This window comes from Ascaphus truei, unplaced genomic scaffold (assembly GCF_040206685.1).
Source record: "Ascaphus truei isolate aAscTru1 unplaced genomic scaffold, aAscTru1.hap1 HAP1_SCAFFOLD_1403, whole genome shotgun sequence".
Lineage (NCBI taxonomy): Eukaryota > Metazoa > Chordata > Amphibia > Anura > Ascaphidae > Ascaphus > Ascaphus truei.
Window position 1 is genome coordinate 30,438 of NW_027454284.1, and position 20,295 is coordinate 50,732.

The 20,295-nt window shown below is 43.1% G+C and overlaps 1 long non-coding RNA gene across 2 annotated transcripts; it reads right to left on the reverse strand.

Moving 5' to 3' along the window:
• Nucleotides 1–813: 813 nt before the first annotated feature.
• LOC142475824 (uncharacterized) lies at nucleotides 814–19,800 on the reverse strand. 2 transcript variants are annotated; one of them, XR_012791161.1, is made up of 10 exons: nucleotides 19,713–19,782; nucleotides 18,371–18,481; nucleotides 15,854–15,973; nucleotides 14,739–14,834; nucleotides 13,185–13,296; nucleotides 9,423–9,540; nucleotides 8,368–8,434; nucleotides 6,691–6,801; nucleotides 3,270–3,379; nucleotides 814–1,901 (listed from the first exon to the last, which is right to left on the reverse strand). It is a non-coding gene; the product is annotated as an uncharacterized LOC142475824 (long non-coding RNA). The 2 variants fall into 2 exon arrangements; XR_012791162.1 differs by lacking the exon at nucleotides 18,371–18,481 and having other exon boundaries at nucleotides 19,713–19,800.
• Between the last annotated feature and the right edge of the window lie 495 nt (nucleotides 19,801–20,295).

The window sequence follows — 20,295 nt, forward strand, 5'->3', positions numbered from 1 at the left end:
AATTGTAAACCAATCCCCTGTGCTTAAGGTTAAGAATAGAAGGAGAATGGTTTATAAACTGCTGTCCACCCATATATCCTTTGTCTTCGTTTGCTGATATGGTTACCTGATATCACCTGAATGATTTCCTCACTGCTGAAAGAAATGCTACATCATACTTCTCATTCCCCAACCCTTAAGTAAGTGTACTTCTTGTTCGTTACTGTATTATCTGTTGTGTTCACCTATATTCTAAGGAATAAATACAATTTATTATATCTTAAGCCTCGTTCAGTTCAAACCCAATTATTTTTGTGTAATATTAATAAGCCTGTGGAAGCTATCGTCACAAGGAGGTATTATAGTGTGTATTGTGGGGAGAATTAGTGTGTGTGTTGTTTGGGAGTGATATTCGGGAGGATTGTGTGTGCAGAAGGAAGAATGAGTGAGGGGGGAGTAAGGGAGCAGGATTGAATGAGAGGGGGTCATTGAGTGATAGCGGGGAGGGGAGGGAAGAGTGAGGAGAGTGGGTGTAGGAGGGAGCAGTGCAAGAGACCGTCGGGGGCAGAATACATGGTGAGAAGGGAGGCTGCCTAGAAGCATAAAAATCTACTTCACCGCTGTTCTGTACTCTCTTCAATACTCTGTGTTACAGATCTCTCTGGCAAGAAATGGGGTCCAATGGCAAAGACTGCTCTAAATAAGATAGTATAAATGAACACAGAGAGAAATTCCAAAGAGTAACCCAAGAAAATACAAGTGAAATCTAATCGTAAGGTAATTAGTCCCATTAAGTGAAATACATAAAGGAATAGTCCATAAAAAAGCACAAAGGAAAAAAATAGGAGTACTTTATTGTGATGTTACATTTCAGAGAATATAAAATTATAGGAAAACAATTCCACTTTGTTCAGAAAACCAGAAAGTCTTGGTCCCAGGTGGATTGAATTTTTATTGCAAATAAGTTCCTTAATACACAAGTAAAGAATATAGTTACTTATTCTATTCTCTACTGTAAGACGTGCCACATTGCCCAATATTTGGGTACAGTGCCCAGATTGTGACCATGCACTACAGAGGTGAGATTCCCCCAACTCCAATTTGCTACACACTCCAAGAGAGATTATTGTGATCAGAGGTGGAATGAGAGGGGTGAGAAGGGTCGCTGCCCAGGGAGTAGCCTGACAGGGGGTACAGAAATCTCTTTTGGTGCATATATTGCGGAGCTGCATTGATTGACTTGTCAATCAGCTCTGCTGCCTATCCCATTGACATCATGATCCGGCACTGTGATCAGCTGCAGCGCTGACCCAGGTGTGTTAGTGCAGCACTTTACAGGGAGGGAACAGAGGTTGTGGATGACAGATGCTGGGGATAGGCCATGAGTACGGGCCAGAGTAAGGTGGAGACTTTCTGTACTCTGCATACAGGACACTGCATGCATGACAGTGTCTGTGTGTGTGTGTGTGTGTGTGTGTGGGTATTCCAAGTGTCAGTGTGCATAAGTAAGTGTGCTCTGTAAGTATGCCTGTGTGGCAGGTATAGGGGGGTGGTTCAGCTGGAGGAACTTATCCAGGCACAAAAGCACATAGATGCCCCAGATTATACCACCCCAAATGCTGATAATATCCTGCTGCACTTTACAGAAGATGATGCAGATGTCAGTGGGTGGTGGGTTCATTAAATCCATCCATCATATCATAGCCACACTGTGCATATGATGTACTGAATCAATCACAGGAAGACATCTCCATGGTAGGGGTAGAAGTTAACAGAATATGTCCAGCACTGTGGTGTGTAGCCCATAAATAATAATTGTGCACATTACAGAACATACTTGCAACTGCAAGATCATTTTGCTGCTTGTAGTGTTTGCTCTTGTCCTGTGCAGTGTTGTCGTAGATCCGTCTCTTCAGTGTTCACTGCAATAAAAGTAAGACATTGCATTAATATTACAGAAGTTTGGGAGCTGAAATCCCACTATGCTGCAGACATTTTCCCTTTGCATAAGATTCTTGTGATTATATCTCAATGATGATCAATAACAACTACATCATAACACAGCCGCTCAATACAAAATATGTATTTGCTATCAATGGTCATGGAGGCCAAACGTCACACAATGTACAGATATACTGCTGCGGCCGAGTTTATTCGAGCATTTGCCCGTTCTTGGCCGCAGCAGTAACCTGGCACGCGCCGGAGGGTGCCGGGCGCACGCCGAAGCAGCGGAGCGCCCTCCGATCGGGGCTTTCTCCCTTCCGCTGCCGGGTCCGTCGGGTCCCCCGGAACCCCCTGCCGCTGTCCCCCACATCGCGGGACACCAGTGCTCCCTCGGGGAGCCCTGGACGCGCGTGCAGGGGGCGCAGGCACCCGATGACGCGTGACCGTGCATCGGTGATGCGCGGCACGCTGAGGGAGTGCGGCTAGCACGCCGGGGCATCCCCCGGCTTGCGGTGCTAGCCGTGCTTCAATAAAACGTGTCGGTAGTGTAGCAAGGATTATTTCTTCCTCTGGTGCATTATGATGGGATGTGTTGTAAGATTCTGCATTATTAGCATCACTGAATCTTTTGGAAACTGAGTAATATTCTATGTTTTAATGCAATATTATGGATGATCAGCCGGTAAAATAAAGCTTACTGTATCTGTAGCCATGCTCTACCCATGATGTGCTGAATCAATGACTGCAGAGTGATTCAGAGTGGTAAACATGACTGGAACTCATCTCTGAATAGAGGACAGAACAGCAGTGCAGAGTAGGAGGTGAATGTATCTCAAATGGAAGACTTAGTAGCTGTGTGGGGAGTAGACAGTACAGACTGATCAAATAAATAGTTAAAGGAGTATCTTCAACATTACTTGGCTTTGTTATCAACATTGAAGTTTCTCTTGTTTTTTCTGTTCTTTAAATCACTACTACTGATGCCATGTGTAACCTGTACTGAGAGATATACTCTACTGGCCTAGATGAAACCATATGATGCAAACAGGATTCATCCCACTCCAGATTCATATGATTGCACCACTTCAACCTTTAATAAAACACATAGAACTACAGCAGTGCGCTACTGCACATGTTCTTGTTATGAATGGTAGTAGATGTGGTCCTTGGGTCAATACTTCATACAGCAGCCACACTCTACTCATGATGTATTGAATCAACAAAAACCTGCATGGTACAGATCACAGGAAGGGTAGAGTAGAGGGGAATATGTCCAATGCGAAACCCTTAGCAGCTGGATTGTGTGGAGTCAACAAAACGACAAATACTAAATGAGAAATATACACATTGCTTATCTGTCTCTGTGTAGTCATTTTCCTCCTCTTCAACTGTCTTTCAAAATTTCTCTTCTGACAGAAAAGAAACACATGGCTTCAATATTCACTGTTCTTCCCTCCTGAAATAAAAGTTAAGCATTGCATGGTTATGATCATACATACAATGAACCTTGCGCCAAACCATGTGATCCAAAGTAAATCCACCTCCCTCCCATAGCTGTGTTCCTTCTAGAGCTTCTACCACACAAGTCATTAATGTTCGTGACACTGTACTGCAGTCACAGTCTGCACACAAAGTACTGAATCAATTACATCACACTGAAAAGGCAGTCTACATGATGCAATAGTTAACCATAATAACTCTGTCATGCAAATGACAGGAAAACCTATATGTATATCATTAGGGGAGAGGGGAAAAATAATTAAAAAATAAGTGCGACAAATAAAAACAGATTATAGGAAAGTAAATCCTTGCCCTGGGAACTTTACAATCTAATAGAAATGTTAGAAGACTTAAAGAGAGGCAGCAGTTGGGGGAAGAAGTGCAGTAGATGACAATGCTTGTCCTTAATGGTGGGTACAATTAGTAGAAAGCACATCTTGGGAACAATAGTTGTTAGCAGTGACTGTGGGTGTGGGACAGTAGCCACGAGTCAAAGTTTTTTAAATGCTTGATTTAAGTCGTGAATTTTAAGATTGGTCTTACATGTGGGTGGAAGAGGTTATGTTGGCATATACTGAGTGTGAGGAAGTTTCACATGTACGGTGCAGTGATGGAAAATGGTTTCAGGCAAGTGAGAGAACAGTAGAGGTGAAAGAAGTTTACAGGAGACAGTTATGGTTATAGTGCAAGAGACAAGCAAGGGCATAACGAGAGATCAAAGATGATATGCAAGAAGGAGCAGATTAATGGAGAGCCTTAACAAAAAGGTAAGGAGGAGAACTTTGTAGGTGATACAAAAACTTGATGGGATGCCAGGACAGGGATTTAAGGAGATGAGCAGAGACTGTTGTGGAAGAAAGTGAGATAATTCAAGCAGCAGAGTTTTGCATAGGAGAAAGTTGTGAAGCATGGAGGCCTGTTAGTAGTATGTTAAAATAACCTATAGGATAACAGTATACATTGGAGTTTTAGCAGTAAGTTGAGAGGGGAAAGGGAAGATCTTGGCAATATTACAGAGAAAGAGGCAACACATTTTACCCATAGCCGTGCATGTGAATGGAGATGGAATTGAAGAGCCAAATGTTACTCCTATGCAACATGTTTGATGACAAGATAGATGGTAGTACTGTTTACTGTGATGGAGAAAGGGGATAATATGAGCCCAGTTTTAGACATTAAGTTTAAGGCAGTGGAGTGCCATCCATGAGCATATAGCCAGGAGACAACCCAAGAGTAGGGACTGGATTGCAGGAGTGAGAACAGGGGTGGATAGATTTGTGTGTGTATCATCCGCATAGAGATTATATCTAAGGCCAAAAGCATTGATGAAGTCACCAAATGATAGTATGTAGAGAGAAAGAGAGATCTCAGAACAGAGACCTGATGTATACCCACAGACAGATCAATAGAAGACGAAGACATGTTAGCAACAGAGATGGAGAATGTGTGACAGGAAAGTTATGATGAAAACCAGGATAGAACTTTGTTACTGATACCAAGAGAGAGTTTAGAATATGAAGGAGGAGAGTGATTGAGAGCATCAAACGCAGCCGATAGATCAAGTAGGATTAGTAGGGAAAAACCTTGGGAATTAGCTTTAAGCACAGTCTGTAGAACGTGCTGTACGAAAGGCAGGTTGTAAAGGATCCAGGAGGGCATGTGATTTAAGAATGTTGACACTAGCAATTAGAAGGCAAACAGCATGAGGGATACAGAGCGGTAGTTAGTAAGGCACATAGGGTGTAGTTTGTTTCTGACAAAAGGGTGACCGCTACAGGCTTAAAGTAAGAGGGCAAAAATCCAGAGAATAGGGAGAAATTGAAGATGTGGGTGAGAGTGGGGACTAAGAGATGCAGTAAGGTGTGAGGGGATACGATCTAGAGGGCATGTGGTAGAGGGAGAATAGAAGATGATTAGCTTCCAGCTCTGTAAGAGAAGAAAAGGAGTCAAGTGCAGAAGGAGATTTGGGTAGAAGGAGAGAAGGGGGAAGGGACAGAAGGAATCTCCTTTTGGGTGGCATCCACCTTGCCTCTGAAGTAGTCAAATGCTTGAGGAGAAGTGAAGGAAGGATGGCAAGTGGGAGGAGAAGGTCAGTGGAGGGAGTCAAATACAGAGAAAAAAAACAGCGTAAATTAAATTTGAGTGTTGATGAGTGTGGAAAAAAGTAGTGTATTTAGCCCTAGAGAGCAGCTTTATACAGGACAGGAGACATTTTTACTGTAGAAAAATCAAACAAAGTGTGAGATTTCCTCCGTAGGTATTAAGAACAGCGAGTGGAAGTGTGATGAGTGTGTTTGGGAATTTAGCCAAAGGTGTGGGTTAGAGGGATGAGTGTGTCAGAGCCTATAGGGGGCATATAGATAGGAGGATAGCATTGTAAGAGTTAATAAGATTGTTAGTTTAAGCAGAAAGAAAGAGAGAGAAGAGAGAAGAGAGGTTAGAGTAGATGTCAGAGGAGAGTTTAATTAAGCAGAGGCAAATCAGTGGGACAGGTAAGATGCGGTGAGGGGAATGACTGATTGTGACTGATGAGAGCAGAAGAGGTTATGTACAACTAGAGCCTTGTTAGTAAGAGTGGACATTCCAGAGGGCACAGGAGAAGGGAAGAGAAAAGTAAGGAAAGGAATGTGGATTACATTAGATAGGTTAACACTCTTAGTAGGGAGGCCTGATGTGTATATGAGCCGGTCCAAGATTATAAGAGATATCCCCCAACATCAGCGAGCATAGAAGGAGACACAGAGATAGGTGTAGAGAGAGACAGAGATAGGGATATGTAGAGAGAGAAGGGCGTCAAGAGAATGAGACAGATAGGCGTAGAGAGAGGAGACATAGAGAGAGGGGGCTTTGAGAGGGGGCGTAGAGAATGAGGGAAGGTGGAAGAGAATAGGATGTGCAGGAGAGCATTTCATTGAGCAGTGCAGAAATAGCTGCAATAGAGGTCTGTACAAATGGTGCTTTGTGTAGACACATGCAAAGGTAGGGGAAGGAAAGTGTATAGAACATGTGGATAAAAGCAGGAGTGTGGAAGTTAGAGAAATTAGAAAAGTTTTACAGAGCAGTGAGGAAACAGTAAACAGAAAGAACAAGAGAGAGGTTACATTGGGATGACGTGCTGTGGTAGAGAGAAATGCTAGGAGAGAGCCTCCAGATATTAGAGGACATGAATTGAGAGAGCAAATGTATAAATCAAAACCGGAGGGGGAGGTATAGCACGAAAGCTTGCACAGCAGTTGATGAAGATTATAGTCTTAAAGTTGCGTGTACCTGTCAGGGCACTCAAGAAGGTCAATGCTCACAAGTGCAGAGTTCATGAAGAAATGCTGAATCCAGTTCCCCTCCAATTTAATTTTAATATAACTTTTTCATTCTTCATTACTGCAAAAAGCAAACAAAACAAAACCACATTGCATTACTATTTTCAAAATGGATTGAATGACATATTCAACAGTAACTGTGTGATGCCAATATTGCCTTCTCACTCGTAGGCCAGTACGGTCAGGTACCCAGTACTGATAAAACAATAAGTGCCCGTACTAAGTACCAATATGAATTATAAGGAAATGTAAAATCTCCAGGTCTCTCTCCATCTCTGCAACAGATATATGGATAAGCCCATATTAAGGCATCACGTGACCGGAGCCGTCACTGACTGGGTATACGCAAAGATGCAGGGAGATGCAAAGAAAGGGAGGGAGAGAGACAGGGAGAAGATGGGAAACGGAGGGAGGCACGGATGGCAGGCCTCTCTCTTTCACTGGTGCATGCAAGGAGCTGGTCCCAACATCCACAAAGTGTGTGTGTATTATTGGTTGTGTTTTATGGCGGTAGGAGGATAGTGTGTATATTGTGTGTGTGTGGGAGTATTATATTGTGTGTAGGGTATTATAGTGTGTATATTATGTTGAGGTGCAGAGGAGAGTGTTAGATTGGGTATCTTGTGTTAGGGGGTATTGTGTATATTGTGTTTAAGACTATAATATTATTGGGGAGATTATTATTGAGGAGGTATTAAAGTGTGTATTGTGGGGAGTATTAGTGTATGTATTATTTGTGGGTGACAGATGCTGTGGGTAGGCCAAGAGTACGGGCCAGACTAAGGTGGAGACTTTCTGTACTCTGCATACAGGACTCTACATGCACTGCAGAGGTGAAATTCCCCCAACTCCAATTTGCTACACTCTCCAAGAGAGAATATTGTGATCAGAGGTGGAAGATGAGCAGGGTCACTGCCCAGGGAGTAGCCTGTCAGGGGGCATGGAAATCTCTTTTGGTGCGTATGTTGCCACGTGGCATTGATTGACCGGTCAATTAGCACTGCTTCCTATCACAGTGACATGATCCGGTGCTGTGATCGGTTGCAGCGCTGACCAAGGTGTGTTAGTGCAGCAATTTACAGGGAGGGAACAGAGGTTGTGGGTGACAGATGCTGGGGGTAGGCCAAGAGTACGGGCCAGAGCAAGGTGGAGATATTCTGTACTCTGCATGCCCATCCTGCATGCCCAGGACTCTGCATGCATGCCAGTGGCTGTGGGGTGTGTGTGTGTAGGTATGCCAAGTGTCAGTGTGCATAAGTAAGTGTGCTGTGTGTGTAAGTAAGTTTGCCTGTGTGGCAGGAGGTGTAGGGGGGTGGGGGGCGGGGGGCGGTTCAGCTGGAGGACTTTACCCAGCACAAAAGCACATAGATGCCTCTGATTATATCACCCCAAATGCTGATAATATCCTGCTGTAGATGCACTTTACAGAAGATGATACAGATGTCATCAGTGTTTGGTGGGTTCATTAAATCAATCCATCATATAATAGCCACACTGTGCATATGATGTACTGAATCAGTAACACCAATCACAGGAAGACATCTCCATGGTAGGGGTAGTGTTGAAGTTAACAAAATATGTCCAGCACTGTGGTGTGGAGCCCATACATAATAATTGTGCACATTACCAGAACAACATATTGTCAACTGCATGATCATTTTGCTGTTGTAGTAGATCCGTCTCTTCGGTGTTCACTGCAATAAAAGTAAGACATTGCATTAATATTACAGAAGTTTGGGGGCTGAAATCCCACTATGCTAATGACAGTTTCCCTTTGCATAAGATTCTTGTGATTATATCTCAATGATGATCAATAACAACTACATCATAACACAGCTGCTCTATACAGAATATGTATTTGCCATCAATGGTCATGGAGGCAATATGTCACACAATGTACATATATAGCAAGGATTATTTCTTCCTCTGGTGTATTATGATGGGAGGGTGAGATTCTGCATTATCAGCATCAGTAAATCTGTAGGAAACTGAGTGATATTCTATTTTTTGATGCAATATTAGGGTAAAATAAAGCTTGCTGTATCTATAGCCATGCTCTACCCATGATGTGCTGAATCAATGACTGCAGAGCGATTTAGAGTGGTAAACATGACTTGAACTCATCTCTGAATAGAGGGTAGCACAGTAGTGCAGAGTAGAAGGTGAATGTATCTCAAATGGAAACCCTTAGCAGCTGTGTGGGGAGTAGACAGTACAGACTGACCAAGTAAATAGTAAAAAGTAGTAACTTCAACATTACTTGGTTTTGTTCTCCACTCCTGTTTTTATGTTCTTTAAATCACTAATACTGATGCCATATGTAACCTGTACTGAGAGTTATATACTCTACTGGCCTAGATCAAATTAAATGATGCAAACAGGATCCCTCCCACTCAAGATTCATATGATTGCACCACCTCAACCTTTCATAGCAATAACATAGAACTGCAGCAGTGCGCTACTGCACATGTTCTTGTTATGAATGGTAGTAGATGTGGTCCTTGGGTCAGTACTTCATACTGTAGCCACACTCTATTCATGATGTATTGAATCAACAAAAATCTGCATGGTACAGATCACAGGAAGGGGTGGAGTAGAGGTGAATATGTCCAATGCGAAACCCTTAGCAGCCGGATTTTTTGGAGTCAATAAAACGACAAATACTAAATGAGAAATATACACATTGCTTATCTGTCTCTGTGTAGTCATTTTCCTCCTCTTCAACTGTCCTTCAATTTTCTATTTTGCAAGAAAATGAACACATGGCTTCAATATTCACTTCTGTTCTGCAGTCTTTCCTCTTGAAATAAAAAAGTTAAGCATTGCATTATTATTATTATAATTATTATTGACGATACATACAATGAACCTTGCTCCAAACCATGTGATACAAAGCAAATCCACCTCCCTCCCACAGCTGTGCTCCTTCTAGAGCTTCTACCACACAAGTTATTCATGTCAGTGAAACTGTACTGCAGTCCCGGTCTGCACACAATCTACTGAATCAATGACATCACACTGTGTCACACAATGTCATGCTAACGACAGGAAACAATCTTTGTATATATCTTTGTATATATAATAATAATAATAATAATAATAATAATAATAATAATAATAAAAAAAATAAGACAGGACAGACACTCCTACATTGCAATCAATAGAAAATAACTGGGACAGGCACTTCAAGGATGCATACGGTCCCGGATAAACTGTAGCTACCTATACACGTGTGCCTTGTCTCTAGACTCTGCATATATCTCTATTTATATACCACCCATTGTGTACTCAGCGCTTTACAAGAGAGACCAAAAAGTACAGGAAATTATTATACAATAAGTTCAACAAACAAAAACAGACAATAGGAAAGTAAATCCCTGTCCTGGGTAGTTTACAATCTAAGAGAAATGTAAGGAGACTTACAGAGAGACAACAGGTGGGGGAACAAGTGCAGTAGATGACAATGCTTGTCCTTAATGGTGGGTACTTGTAGTATAAAGCACTTCTTGGGAACAATAGTTAGTGACTGAATGAGTGACAGTAGCAACGAGTAAAAGCTATTGAAATGCTTCATTTAAGTTGTGAATTTTAAGGTTGATCTTAAATGTGGGTGGAAGAGGGTATGTTGGCATATACTGAGTGTGTGTGAGTTTCACAGGTAAATTGATGGGAAAGGGTTTCAGGCAAGAGAGCGAGTGCGCAGTAGAGGTGTAAGAAGTATAATGGAGACAGTTATTAGTAGAGCTTAGGAGACGAGGAAGGGCATAACGAGACCAAAGATGATATGTAGGAAGGAGCAGATGAATAGAGAATAGTGTTGGACTGGGTCCTCAACTATAAAAAAATGGGTAACGGGTACCCGGCCAAAATGAAAGGTTCTACCCGGTCGGGTACACGGTTTGGCACTTACCTTCCGGGTGGCAGTGACATCTAGGATCAGCAGCAGTCCTGTGACGGTGGCAGCATCTGTGGTGTCTTCAGCCGGCGGGGGAGCTGCAGGCTCACAGACACAGCTTACCTGCTTCGGTGCTGTGGAAGTGATTCCTGCAGCTCCCCCCGCCAGGTGAAGACACCTCTGATGCTGCCAACATCAGAGGACTGCTGCTGCTGATCCTAGATGTCTTAGGAAAGGTAAGTATAAAAGATTATTTCCAGCTGCCCTGACATTACCCGACGCCGGGTATTACCCGGCCAAGTCCACTTCTCAGTGGCCGGTTTCGAGTAATGTCCGGGTAGCTGGAAATGTGTCGGGTAACGCCGGGTACTCGGTACACCACTAATAGAGAACCTTAACAAAAAGGTAAGGAGGAGAACTTTGTAGGTGATCTGAAACTTGATGGGAAGCAAGGAGAGGGATTTAAGGAGGAGGAGATGAGCAGATACTGTTGTGGGAGAAAGGGAAATTATTCAAGCAGCAGAGTTTTGGATAGATTGCAAATGAGAAAGTTGTGAAGCAGGGAGCCCTGTTAGCAGTATGTTAACCCATACGATAAGGGCATGCATTGGCGTTTTAGCAGTAGATTGACAGAGAAAAGGGCAAATCTTGGAAATATTACAGAGAAAGAATCAACAAACTTTAGCCAGTGTCGTGAATGAAGATGGAAAGGGAAGAGTCAAATGTTACTCCTAGGCAATGTGCTTTCATGACAGGATGATGGTAGTACTGTTTACTGCGATGGAGAAAGGTGATATTAGGCCAGATTTAGGGGGAAATATGAGGAGCTCAGTTTTAGACATTAGGTTTAAGGCAGAAGAGTGTCATCCATGGAGGATATAGCCAGGAGGCCACCCGAAACTAGGAACTAAATTGCAGGAGTGACGGTAGGGTGGATAGGTGTGTGTATCATCTGCATAGAGATGATATCAAGGGCCAAAATAGTTGATAAGGTCAACTAGTGATAGTATGTAGTGAGAGAGGTCCCAGAACAGAGTCCTGAGGTATACCAACAGACAAAACAACAGGAGACAAAGACACGTTAGCAACAGAGATGGAGAATGTGTGATGGAGAAGTATGATGAAAACCAGGATATAAGTTTGCTGCGGATACGAAGAAAGAGTTTAGAATATGAATGAGAAGAGTGATTGACAGTATCAAAAGCAGAAGAGAGATCAAGCAGGATTAGTAAGTAAAATGGACCTTGGGAATTTTCTTTATGTACATAATTGGTTACATTGGGAAAGGCAGATTGTGAAGGGCCCAGAGGAGCATGTGATTTAAGAATGTTGATCAAACGGGAGATCACAAGACGTTCTAGCAATTAGGAGGCAAATGGTAGGACGGATACAGGGCGATAGTTAGAAATTCACACAAGGTCAAGGTTATTTTTGAGAATAGGGGTGACCACTGCATGCTTAAAAGGAAGAGTTGAAAGAGCCAAAGGATATGGAGGAATTGAAGATGTGGGTGAGAGTGAGAGTGAGAATATAGGATTGAGAGGGCATGTGGTAGAGGGAAAAGAGAAGATCAGGTTCCAGCTTTGTGACAGGAGAAAAGGAGTCAAGAGTGCAATGAGATCTAGATAGAAAAAGAGAGAGGGGGAAGGGAGAGAACGAATCTACTTGTGGATGGCATCCACCTTGCCTCAAGTGAGCAAAGGCTTGAGGAGAAATAAAGGATGGATGTTAAGTGGGAGGAGAAAGTCAGTGGTGGGACTCAAATACATAGAAGACAGTGTGAATTAAATTGGAGTGTTGATGAGTGAGGAAAAAGTAGTGTTTGACCTTAAAAAAAGGAGCAGAGTTTTACAGAACAGGACAAAGGTTTAGTGTAGAAAATCAGACTGTGAGATTTCCTCCATAGGTGTTAAGAGCAGCAGTGTGATGTGATGAAGTGTGATGAGAGCGTGCTTGTGAATTTAACCAATGCATGGGTTAGGCTGCGTCTATAGTAAGCACGCAACAGAAGGCAAAGTTAGCGCATGCCTGTCGCTCCAGCAATCCCTGCACTGAGGTCCGAGGCGACGGGGAGGCCCTGCATCACTCGCACGCACTGTGGACGACCAAGCGTGTGCCCATGATAATCACGGCCTTAGAGGGATGAGTGTGTCAGAGCCTAGAAGGGGCATATAGATGATGGAGGAGGAGGGAGGAGGAGATGATAGCATTGTAAGAGTTAACAAGATAGTTAGTTTAAGCAGAAAGTGAGGAGAGGTTAGAGATAAGGGTAGATGTCAGAGGAGAGAGTTCAATTAAGCTGAGGTATCGAGTAGGACAGGGGTGAGGGGAATGAGAAGTGGTGGATGATGAGAGCAGAAGAGGTCATGTACAAATAGACCATGTTAGTCGTAGAGCAGACATTCCAGAGGGCACGTGAGAAGGGAAGAGTAAAGTGAGACAAGGAATGTGGATTACATTAGATGGGTTAATACGCTTAGCAGGGAGGTGGAGAGAGAGGCAAGAGGCAGAGGGTGGTGTAGGGGTAGAGGAAGAGATGTTGCATGTACCTTGTCAGAACATTAAAGAACGTCAATTCACACTGGTGCAGAGTTGATGATGAAATGCTGAATCCAGTTCACGTCCAATTCAATTTTAACAGAACTTTTTCATTCTTCATTACTGCAAAAAAAAAAGTAAAAAACAATGCATTACTATTTTCAAAATGGATTGAATTCCCCCACCAATGACTATGTGTTACCAATATATCCCTCTCAGTCCCACTGCAGCACATACTGTACCAGTGTGAAAGTAAGAAGGTACACAGTACCGGTAAAACAATACGTGCCGGTACTATGCACCATATGAATTATAAGGGGATGTAAATCTCCCAGTCTCTCTCCATATCCGCAACAGAGTGGGCTCCGGTCAGTGGCATGGATGCCCATATATGGATATGCTCATATTTGGGCATCCCATGTCACTGACCGGAGCCGGCTCTGAGTATAGGGATATATGCGGAGACGCAGAGGTGCAAGGAAATGGGAGGAGGCACGGTGAGAAACAGGGAGAGACCACAGGAAGATAGAGGGCAACAACTTCCACAAGGTACTTGTATGGGTATAATTGTTTGTATTTTGTGCAGAGGGGGTAATTTCAGATAAAATACAATTCTCCACCCTCTACGAAACAATTCCACTTTGTTCAGTAAGCCAGAAAGTCTTGGTCCCATGTGGACTGAATTTAATGCAAATAAGGTCCTTAATACACAAGTAAAGAATAAAGTTACTTATTCTCTACTGTAAGAAGTGCCACATTGCCCACTATTTGGGTCCTGTGCCCAGATTGTGACCATGCATGGCAGAGGTGAGATTCCCCCAACTCCAATTTGCTACACTCTCCAAGAGAGATAATTGTGATCAGAGGTGGAACTAGGGGAGGGTGTGAGCAGGGTCACTGCCCAGGGAGTAACCTGACTGGGGGCACGGAAATCTCATTTAGTGCATATGTTGCGGCACTGCATTGATTGACCGGTCAATCTGCACTGCTGCCTGTCACAGTGACATCCTGATCGGGCACTGTGATCAGCTATAGCACTGACCCAGGTGAGATAGTTCAGCACTTTACAAGGAGGGAACAGATGTTGTGGGTGACAGATGCTGGAGGTAGGCCAAGACTGTTGGCCAGAGTAACGTGGAGACTTACTGCACTCTGCATGCCCATCCTCTCCCTGACATCAGGGGAAGGAAGTGGCCCTGGGGTGTGTGTAGGTATGCCAGATGTCAGTGTATGCATAAGTAAGTATGCCTGTGTAGTGGGAGGTGTAGGGGCGTTAAGCTGGAGGACTTAAAACAGGCACAAAAGCACATAGATACCTCTGATTATACCGCACCAAATGCTGATAATATCATGCTGTAGCTGCACTTTACAGAAGATGATGCAGATGTCATCATTGGTTGGTGGGTTCATTAAATCAATCCATCATATCATAACCACACTGTGCATATGATGTACTGAATCAGTAACACCAGGAAGACATCTCCATGTTAGGAGTAGAGTTGAAGTTAACAGAATATGTCCAGCACTGTGGTGTGTAGCCCATAAATAATAATTGTGCACATTACCAGAACAACATACTGTCAACTGCAAGATCATTTTGCTGCTTGTAGCGTATGCTCATCCTGTACAGTGTTGTAGTAGATCCGTCTCTTCAGTGTTCACTGCAACAAAAGTAAGACATTGCATTAATATTACAGACGTTTGGGGGCTGAAATCTCACTTCGCTGCGGACAATTTCCCTTTGCATAAGATTCTTGTGATTATGTCAATGATGATCAATAACTGCATCATAACACAGCCGCTCTATACAGAAGATGTACTTGCTCTCAATGGTCATGGAGGTAATACGTCACACAATGTACAGATATAGCAAGGATTATTTCTCCCACTGGTGCATTATGGCATTATGATGGGAAATGTTGTGAGATTCTGCATTATCAGCATCACTGAATCTTTTGGAAATTAAGTGATATTCTATGTTTTAATGCAATATTATGGATGATCAGACGGTAAAATAATAATAGCTTGCTGTATCTGTAGCCATGCTCTACCCATGATGTGCTGAACCAATGACTGCAGAGAGATTCAGAGTGGTAAACATGACTGGAAGGCATCTCTGAATAATGGGCAGCAAAGCAGTGCAGAATAGGAGGTGAAAGTATTTAAAATGGAAGATCCTTAGCAGCTGTGTGGGGAGTAGACAGTACAGACTGACCAAGTAAATGGTAAAAGGAGTAACTTCAACATTACTTGGCTTTGTTCTCCGCATTGAAGCTTTCCTCCTCTTTAAATACTAATACTGATGCCATGTGTAACCTGTACTGAGAGTTATATAATCTACTGGCCTAGATGAAACCATATGATGCAAACAGGATCCATCCCACTCCAGATTCATAGAATTGAACCACCTCAACCTTTCATAACAATCACATAGAACTGCAGCTGTGCGCTACTGCACATGTTCTTGTTATGAATGGTAGTAGATGTGATCCTTGGGTCTTTACTTCATACTGTAGCCACACTCTACTCATGATGTATTGAATCAACGAAAACTTGCATGGTTCAGATCACAGGAAGGGGTAGAGTAGAGATGAAAATATTCAATGTGAAACCCGTAGCAGCCGGATTGTGTGGAGTCAATAAAACGACAAATACTAAATGGTAAATGAGAAATATACACATTGCTTATCTGTCTCTGTGTAGTAATTTTCCTTCTCTTCAACTGTCCTTCAAATTTTCTCTTTTGCAAGAAAAGGAACACATGGCTTCAATATTCACTTCTGTTCTGCAGTCATCCCTCCTGAAATAAAAGTTAAGCATTGCATTGTTATTATGATAATACATACAATAAACCTTGCTCCAAACCATTTGATGCAAAGCAAATCCACCTCCCACCCACAGCTGTGCTCCTTCTAGAGCATGCATGTCAAACTCCAGTCCTCGAGGGTCCCAAACAGGCCAGGTTTTCAGTAGGGATATCCTGAAAACCTGGCCTGTTTGCTGCCCTCGAGGACTGGAGTTTGACATCCTTGTTCTTGAGCTTCTACCACGCAAGTCATCCATGTGAGTGACACTGTACTGCAGTCCTGGTCTGCACACAATCTACTGAATCAATGACATCACACTGTAAAGGCAATCTACAAGATGTATTAGTTGTCCACACTTCCGAAATGTTACTTTTATGTCCAAATCACTTATTCCCATGACCTGATATTTGTATTTGTTATTTATAGGATTGTCACAAAGAGTTGATGAGGTCACCAAATGATAGTATGTAGAGAGAAAGAGAGATCTCAGAACAGAGCCCTGATGTATACCCACAGACAGATCAATAGAAGACGAAGACATGTTAGCAACAGAGATGGAGAATGTGCGACAGGAAAGTTATGATGAAAACCAGGATAGAACTGTGTTACGGATACCAAGAGAGAGTTTAGAATATGAAGGAGGAGAGTGATTGAGAGCATCAAACGCAGCAGATAGATCAAGTAGGATTAGTAGGGAAAAGTGACCTTGGGAATTTGCTTTAAGCACAGTCTGTAGAACGAGCTGTACGAAAGGCAGGTTGTAAAGGATCCAGGAGGGAATGTGATTTAAGAATGTTGACATTCTAGCAATTAGGAGACAAACAGCAGGAGGGATACAGGGCGGTAGTTAGTAAGGCACATAGGGTGTAGGTTGTTTCTGAGAAAAGGGTGACCACTACAGGCTTAAAGTAAGAGGGTAAAGAGCCAGAGAATAGGGAGGAATTGAAGATGTGGGTGAGAGTGGGGACTAAGAGATGCAGTAAGGTGTGAGGGGATATGATCTAGAGGGCATGTGGTAGAGGGAGAAGAGAAGATGATTAGCTTCCAGCTCTGTAAGAGAAGAAAAGGAGTCAAATGCAGAAGCAGAATTAGGTAGAAGGAGAGAAGGGGGAAGGGACAGAAGGAATCTCCTTGTGGGTGGCATCCACCTTGACTCTGAAGTAGTCAAATGCTTGAGGAGAAGTGAAGGAAGGATGGCAAGTGTGAGGAGAAGGTTAGTGGAGGGAGTCAAATACAGGGAAAAAAAGACAGCGTAAATTAAATTTGTGTGTTGATGAATGTGGAAAAAAAAGTAGTGTGGTTTGGCCCCAGAGAGCAGCTTTATACAGGACTGGAGACATTTTTACTGTAGAAAAATCAAATATCAATTGTGTGATTTCCTTCATAGGCATTAAGAACAGCGAGTGGAAGTGTGATGAATATGTTTGGGAATTTAGCCAAGGGTGTGGGCTAGAGGGACAAGTGTGTCAGAGCCTAGAGGGGGCATATAGATAGGAGGATAGCATTGTAAGAGTTAATAAGATTGTTAGTTTAAGCGGAAAGAGAGAGAGAGCAGAGAGGTTAGAGTAGATGTCAGAGGAGAGTTTAATTAAGCAGAGGAAAATCAGTGGGACAGGTAAGATGGGGTGAGGGGAATGACTGATTGTGAATGATGAGAGCAGAAGAGGTCATGTACAACTAGAGCCTTGTTAGTCAGAGAACGGACATTCCAGATGGCATAGGAGAAGGGAAGAGAAAAGTAAGGAAAGGAATGTGGATTACATTAGATAGGTTAACACTCTTAGCAGGGAGGCAGAGGCAGGGAGGCCCGATGTGTATATGAGCAGGTTCAAGATTATAAGAGATATCCCACACATCAGCAAACATAGAAGGAGACACAGAGATAGGTGTAGAGAGAGACAGAGATAGCTCTATGTAGAGAGAGAGGGACGTAGAGAGAATGAGACAGATAGGCGCAGAGAGAGGGGGCGCAGAGAGGAGGCGCCAAAAGAGGGGGCGCAGAGAGAGGGGGCACAGAGAATAGGATATTAAAGAGTGCTTTTCATTGAGCAGTGCAGAAATAGCTGCAATAGAGGTCTGTACAAATGGTGCAGTGTGTAGACACATGCAAAGGTAGGGGAAGGAAAGAGGAGAACATGTGGATAAAAGCAGGAGTGTGGAAGTTAGAGAAATTAGAAAAGTTTAACAGAGGAGTGAGGAAACAGCAAGCAGAAAGAACAAGAGAGAGGTTACATTGGGATGACGTTCTGTGGTAAAGAGAAAATGCTAGGAGAGAGCTTTCAAATATTAGAGGACATGAATTGAGGGAGCAAATGTATAAATCAAAACCTGAGGGGGAGGTATAGCACGAAAGCTTGCACAGCAGATTATAGTCTTAATGTTGCGTGTACCTGTCAGGGTATTCAAGAAGTTAAATTCTCACAAGTGCAGAGTTCATGATGAAATGCTGAATCTAGTCCCCCTCCAATTTAATTTTAATATAACTTTTCCATTCTTCATTACTGCAAAAAGCAAACAAAACAAAACCACATTGCATTACTATTTTCAAAATGGATTGAATGGCATATTCAACAGTGACTGTGTGATGCCAATATTCCCCACTCACTCGTAGTGAAGCACATATTGTACTAGTGTTGAAAGTAGGCCGGTAGAGTCAGGTACGCAGTACTGATAAAACAATAAGTGCCCGTCGTAAGTACCAGCTCCGCAACAGTGCGGGCATCACATTAGTGACGTGGATGAACATATATGGATAAGCCCATATTAAGGCATCACGTGACCAGAGCCGTCACTGACTGGGTATACGTAAAGACGCAGGGAGATGCAAGGAAAGGGAGGGAGAGAGACAGGGAGAAGATGTGAAACGGAGGAAGGCACGGATGGAGGGAGTTCTTCCGAGCTTCTGCGGGCCTCTCTCTTTCACTGGTGCATGCCGGGAGCTGGTCCCAACATCCACAAAGTGTGTGTGTATTATTGGTTGTATTTTATGGGGGTAGGAGGGTAGTGTGTATATTGTGTGTGTGGGAGTATTATATTGTGTGTAGAGGTGCAGAGGAGAGTACTAGATTGTGTATCTTGTGTAAGGGTGTTGTGTATATTGTGTTTGGAGCTATAATATTATTGGGGAGATTAGTATTGAGGAGGTATTATAGTGTGTATTGTGGGGAGTATTAGTGTGTGTATTGTTTGTGGGTGACAGATGCTGGGGGTATGCAGCAATCCCTGCACTGAGGTCCGAGGCGGCTCTGCATCGCTCGCACACACTGTGGATGACCAAGCATGTGCCCATGATAATCATGGCCTTAGAGGGATGAGTGTGTCAGAGCCTAGAAGGGGCATATATATGATGGAGGAGGGAGGAGGAGGAGGGAGGAGGAGGAGATGATAGCATTGTAAAAGTTAACAAGATAGTTAGTTTAAGCAGAAAGTGAGGAGAGGTTAGAGATAAGGGTAGATGTCAGAGGAGAGAGTTCAATTAAGCTGAGGTATCGAGTAGGACAGGGGTGAGGGGAATGAGAGGTGGTGGATGATGAGAGCAGAAGAGGTCATGTACAAATAGACCTTGTTAGTCAGAGAGCAGTCATTCCAGAGGGCACGTGAGAAGTGAAGAGTAAAGTGAGACATGGAATGTGGATTACATTAGATGGGTTAATACGCTTAGCAGGGAGGTGGAGAGAGAGAGGCAAGAGGCAGAGAGTGGTGCAGGGGTTGAGGAAGAGATGTTGCATGTACCTTATCAGAACATTAAAGAACATCAATTCACACTGGTGCAGAGTTGATGATGAATCCAGTTCACCTCCAATTCAATTTTAACAGAAATGTTTCATTCTTCATTACTGAAAAAAAAGAAAAGTAAAAAACATTTCATTACTATTTTCAAAATGGATTGAATTCCCCCAACAATGACTATGTGTTACCAATATATCCCTCTCAGTCCCACTGCAGCATATACTGTACCAGTGTGAAAGTAGGAAGGTACACAGTACCGGTAAAACAATACGTGCCGGTACTATGCACCATATGAATTATAAGGGGATGTAAATCTCCCAGTCTCTCTCCATATCCGCAACAGAGCGGGCTCCGGTCAGTGGCATGGATGCCCATATATGGGTATGCTCATATTTGGGCATCCCATGTCACTGACCGGAGCCGGCTCTGAGTATAGGGATATATGCGGAGACGCAGAGGTGCAAGGAAATGGGAGGAGGCACGGTGAGAAACAGGGAGAGACCACAGGAAGATAGAGGGCAACAACTTCCACAAGGTACTTGTATGGGTATAATTGTTTGTATTTTGTGCAGAGGGGGTAATTTCA